The following is a 6,236-nucleotide window of genomic DNA, read 5'->3' on the forward strand; positions in this document are numbered from 1 at the left end:
GTACTTTTTAAACATTCTGCAGCTGCAATTTCTTATTATAAAATGTAATTTTATTTTGCTATTGCAGCATCCAAGTAGGGCATTTTAGATTGAGGCTAAGTGGAGATAGCAGAATATGGACACAAACATAACTAGCACAATGAATGACAGACAGCTAAATTACTCAGATATCAATAAAAATGTAAATTAAGTCCAAAACTGTATCAACTAACAGTGCTGAAGTTCCTACTCTGAAGGCTTGGGGGTACATTACCTTTTACCTCCTCGTTCCATACCAAGAGGCATCTTTTAGATTTGCCTTAATGCAGCTGGCAGCCCTACTCTAATGAAGGGAAAATAGTCATTCCCTCTCACCGCTCCCATCACTACGACATACGGGTGGACAGCCATTGTCAGCTTGAGTCCTTAATTTTTATGGGTTTTCACATACAATATAAGTCCAATTGTAGACTGGCCAAAATGATTTGAATATATGACAAACATATGGATGGATGGTAGTGAGAGGGATGAAATGCACACAGTCCTGGCTTTACAATTTGTGCTCTTATCCAGCAGAGGCTACATACATTACTCTTCAACGGAAGATAATATCTCATGGCACAGACCTCCATCTAAATCTGTTCCATGCCTCAAGCTCTCAGGCGTTATTATTGAGACTGGCACACTGGTCAGTTCATTGCAATCAAATATTGTCAAATATTCCAAGAAACCAAAAATGGCATTGTGTAGGTGGCAGCTTAGCTTTAAAAATTCATTATGGTATTATTCATTATCAAGGGCAGGAATGAGGACTGCTTGGCCTCAAGCTGTGCAGTAATTAGAAGTCGAAGAAGAAGAGGAGGAGGAGGAGACTGGATTTATACCCCGCCCTTCACTACCCAAAGGTGTCTCAGAGTGGTTTACAAACTCCTTTCCCTTCCCCTCCCCACAACAGACACCCTGTGAGGTAACTGGGGCTGAGAGAGCTCTGACAGAAACTGCTCTTTTTCAAGAACAGCTGTGCCAGAACTGTGGCTTGCCCAAGGTCATCCAGCAAGTGCAAGTGGAGGAGTGAGGAATCAAACCCGGTTCTCCCAGATTAGAGTCTGCACACTTAACCACTACACCAAACCTAGCAGCAAAACTGTGGGCATACTTGCACAGGAGTACAAGAGGTCATCAGTGTCAAAGGTCTAGGACAGGGTCAGACTGGGAGGATAAAATGACCCTCAAAAAGGGCAAAGTAAATGACCAATCCACCTCTAGTCTAGGATGGTTTAGAACTTCCTAGGGCTCCATCTTGCTTACTGTAGGAACCTAGGATCATTCTGGTTGCCTGCTCTTTAAAATTCCTGTTTGTGGTCGAATTCAGGTATAGAAAAACTGGCTAGCAGCCTTTAAAAACTGAGTAGTTAGAAGATGATGTTTCAGCTTCAGATGGTATGAAACAAGAAAGCTAATTGGAGTGAAAAAGTGTAGGGCCCTTTAATCAGTTTCCTTTAGGACTGAAATACAAACACATTCTGCTCCAGTGGGTTTGGATGCAAGAGCAACTGCGTATGTCCAGGATTCCACATCCTTCCGGTATAATCTGTAAGGAAAGCACATAAAAAGGATATTCTTGCATCTCATGTAATCTATGTTTTTAGAAACAAAATTATGCACTATGATGTGAGCAATCCTTTGCATACATACTTTGGAGTAAATATATATAAGATCATACTATAAGAATTTGTTACAAATCTATCAGACGTGTGAGAAGGATAAATTTTGTGGGAAGGAATTTCAAACCCAGCATTCTCAATGTTCATTATGAAAAAGAGGGTTTATTAAGGCCATATGTGCACCACAAAGCATTGATTAATGTAGGATATGTATATTCCTTTATTATTAAAGTAGTTGTATTTCAAAATCAGTACAGAGGTCTCTCTTTTAAGGGAGAAGGGGGTGATCTGCAGATAATAAAGCTCTCCCTGGATGAGGACAGTAGAAATTACTTATGAAAGGTTACAAACAAGGTGCGTCAAAACATCTAGCTCTCTCATTGTATGTGGAAAAGGCATTATACATACAGGTGTATCTGTTCTGTCCAAGGGGATAGCCCTTGGACTTCTCAGGTACTTGGCTGCCATTTCTGAGAACACTCAGTGAGGAGAGACTATGCCAATTCTCCCAATTGGTCTTGACTGACTGACAGATTACATGTGACATTGGGAGTTCTCTGAATGTGTTCCCAAGGTACTTTTTTTTACCTTTTAAAAAGCTGGCATGTGTGCACCAATTGGAATAAGAATCATGGCATGGAGTGGCTTAAGCCTCCTCCCCCATGCTACTTTACCAATCTCAAACACATAAACGCATGAAGGCTGCGGTCACACTGGTGGCTTGGCATGGTATGGTTGTGCCTTTAATTGTACTGGTTTAAAGTGTTGTGGGGCATATCATCCAGACAGCACACCCTGCTGTGGGTTACCCACGTGGCCTTCCCGTGGTCAAGCATCCACATTACTGCAGCACCTCAGCCATGGAGTGCGCTGCCCGGTCATTTTTTAAAATGCAGGTAAGCATATATGCGCTCATGCATGTGTATATGTGATTATGCGCATGCATGTGCTCATGCATGCTCATGCACATATAGGCAAAAACTCAAAAAACACCCCAGTGGCGGAAATGGATCTGCAGGTTGAGATGTCCCTTCTGGGTTCCTTTTGTTGCAAGAGAGTTCAGACATCGGAAAACCCGGAGGGAACGCCAAACAACCCTTTAATACCAGACTTTCCCTGGTATCTGTTTATTCCGTTTCCATTGCAGAACAGCACGGGTTGCCGACAACTGTGCCACAGGAGGCAGATGTTCTTGTCTGGAGGGACTGATTTAATCCGCTCAGGTAACGCTACTATAGCGCCACAAACTGTGTGTGTGACCACAGCCGGAGTTGCCGTACTGAATCAGACCACTGGTCCATCGAGGTCAGTCTTGTCTACTCAGGCTGGCAGCAGCTTTTCAGGGTCTCAGTCAGAGGTAATTCACATCATCGAACACCTGATCCTTTTAACTGGAGATTCCAGGGATTGAACATGGGACCTTCCTCATGCCTATAGGTTCTCTACCGCCTATCCATGGCTCCAGTCCAACAACTCTGCAGAGCTGGTATTTGCTCCTCTGCAGCAAACATACAAGTTCTCATGAGGACCTGTGTAAAGACTTGTATGTTTACTCCCACAAGCCAAATACCACTGTGTGGAGTCAGGCCAGGTTAGGAAAACTGCAAACTGTTACTGAAACATGAATACATTTTTAATGGTTTTTATTTTTAAAAATTGGAGGCCTTATGCCTGGAAATCCATTATGTCAGATTATGACCTTCAAGTCTGACTCAGACTAGATCTAATCCTCAGGGTTCCTCCTACCCTAGACCATGAACTGTTTGAGCTGTGTCCTTCAATAAAGCTGTAGTCTTCATTAATCCAACTATCAAGCTACAGGGCAGCTTTCCAAATTACCATCAGTGAGCAAATTGAAAAGGTTCCCTTGATCAGACCAAAATTTTCTTACACTCATAAACTCAGAGTGGAATCTAATTGGATCATCCAACTACCCTATGCTCTTTAATGAAAGTACAGAATAATTACAGAATACGATAAAGCTATCAAATAAACTAATTAGTAGATCTATGAGCCAGGCAATCCAAATAGATTGAGCTGATGAAGCAAACTCCTGTTTGCAAAACCAAGCCAAGAAGTAACCATTACTCATTCTGTTTTTCCTAAACTGTGTTAAGAGCACTTTGAATTAAAGATTGATACATTCATTGCTCCTATTAGTAAAATGAGAAAGAAAGCCAATACTATTGAAGAGAATTGGTCTGGGGTTTAGCTATCTATGCAGTTTTCATTGAAATCACTATTGGTGAAAGGTGCCCAGCTGTTCAAACATACATGGCCAAAGTATTCATGGATATTGATTACCCCAATGAGGCCACATGAAACTGAGCTGAGAATCTGGTCCAGATTCCAGTGTGGTTTATTAGAACACAAGCAAAAGCCATTTCAAAGTTCATACATTTCTTATATTACTAACACAAAATCATTTGTGCATGTGTCTATTTTGCTGCATAAATATGTATGCATTCCATACAGGCCTTCTGAACAGACGTGCACTATCCGTACAGATAAAATATGAAGTTTGAAGCCACCTCCTGTTGCAGGCAGCTCTGATATGCTAAATCAATGCACTTGAGCCTTTCCAGATTATCATATTTCAGCTCAGTAACTGTGCAGCTGTTACCCATTTGTTAGGCACAGCTTGGATCCTTGGATCCAAGCTGCACTTCTCTTGCAGCCGCATTATGTTTTTCAGACCTAGATACCCACCCTCTTATAACTGAAAAAAATGCATTTTTTTTTCCTGAGGGGGCAGATCTTGGCCTCTGGAATGGGGTTCTTCTGCCCACTCCCAGTGATCAGAGTCAGGGCATGCTTTGCCATATATCATGTATGGAGTACACATAGATCTGTTTTTATGTGCAGCAAAACAGACACATGCACAAGTGGGTTGCATATTTTTCCTATTATGGAAGTTTATTTGTGAACTCAAGGTGGCCTGTTTTTATTTTACTGCCTAGCCCATTATATTGGATTGAATGACTTGCAAAACGCACCTATATTTATCTTATTGATTCCATTTCATTCATAGCCACAACTCTTTTGTTTTCTGCTACTTCTTGGTTCTTTGTTGCTGTTGTTCAGTCGCAGAGTCGAGTCCGACACTTCATGACTCCATGGACCACATCACACCAGGCCCTCCTGTCTTCCCCCGTGCTCCGGAGTTTGCTTAATTTCATGTTTGTTGCATTGATAACACTGTCTAACCATCTCATCCTTTGCGGTCCCCTTCTTCTTTTACCTTCAGTCTTTCCCAGCATCAGGGTCTTCTCCAGTGAGTGCTCCCTTCTCATTTGGTAGCCAAAGTATTTGAGCTTCAGATTCAGTATCTGGCCTTCCAGGGAACAGTCAGAGTTGATTTATTTTAGGATTGACTGATTTGATCTCTTCGCAGTCCAAGGGACTCTCAAGAGTCTTCTCCAGCACCATAATTCAAAAACATCTATTCTTCGGCACTCAACCTTCCTTATGGTCCAACTCTCGCAGCCATACATGACTACTGGGAATACCATCACTTTGACCATATGGACTTTTTTTGGCAGGGTGATGTCTCTACTTTTTATTATGTTGTCTAGGTTTGCCATAGCTTTCCTCCCAAGGAGCAGGCAACTTTTAATTGTGGCACGAGAGAATCTTGTCCAGAGGGACTGATTTAATCTGCACTCCCTCTGCAGTGCCCAATGCTCCTTCGGGGTCAGAGCGGTAAATAAATCGAATGTATATAACAACTACTTTCTGAGGAAGCCTGGAAACGAACCGAAGAGAAAAGTCAACAGCTTCATTAAATACAAATACAACTGATGATTCTCTTATTTGTTATAAGTAATTTTGTAACTACTCTGTATGCAGCACTTTAAACATTTATTCACTTTATAAAATCATATTTTGCATATTACGGTTCCCCGGTTGAGTCTGTAATTTTGATAACTTGGCAATTGGGAGGTCTCTTTGTATTTATATGTTTTCCCCTTCTATTTGCCAAGGAGTGATGGGGCCAGATGCCATGATCTTAGTTTTTTGGATGTTGAGTTTCAAGCCAACTTTTACACTCTCCTCTTTCATCCACAGCAAGAGGCTTTTCTGCCATTAGCATGGTATCTGCATATCTGAGGTTGTTGATGTTTTTCCCGGCAATCTTAATTCCAGCTTGTGATTCATACAAGCCGGCATTTCTCATGATGTACTCTGCATATAAATTAAATAAGCACGGTGACAATATACATCCTTGTCATACTCCTTTTCCTATGCTAAACCAATCAGTTGTTCCATATCCAATTCTTACTGTCGCTTCTTGACCCTTATACAGGTTTCTCAGGAAACATGTGAGGTGGTCTGATACTCCCATCTCTTTATGGACTTGCCATAGGTTGTTGTGATCCACACAATCAAAGGCTTTAGCGTAGTCAATGAAACAGAAGTAGATATTTTTCTGGTATTCCGTTGCTTTCTCCATAATTCAGCGAATGTTGGCAATTTGATCTCTAGTTCTTATACCTCTTCGAAACCCAGCTTGTACTTCTGGCAGTTCTCTATCCACGTACTGCTGAAGCCTAGCTTGTAGGATCTTGAGCAAGACCTTGCTAGTGTGTGAAA

The sequence above is a fragment of the Gekko japonicus genome, unplaced genomic scaffold, assembly GCF_001447785.1.
Source record: "Gekko japonicus isolate JY-2015 unplaced genomic scaffold, Gekko_japonicus_V1.1 scaffold863, whole genome shotgun sequence".
Lineage (NCBI taxonomy): Eukaryota > Metazoa > Chordata > Lepidosauria > Squamata > Gekkonidae > Gekko > Gekko japonicus.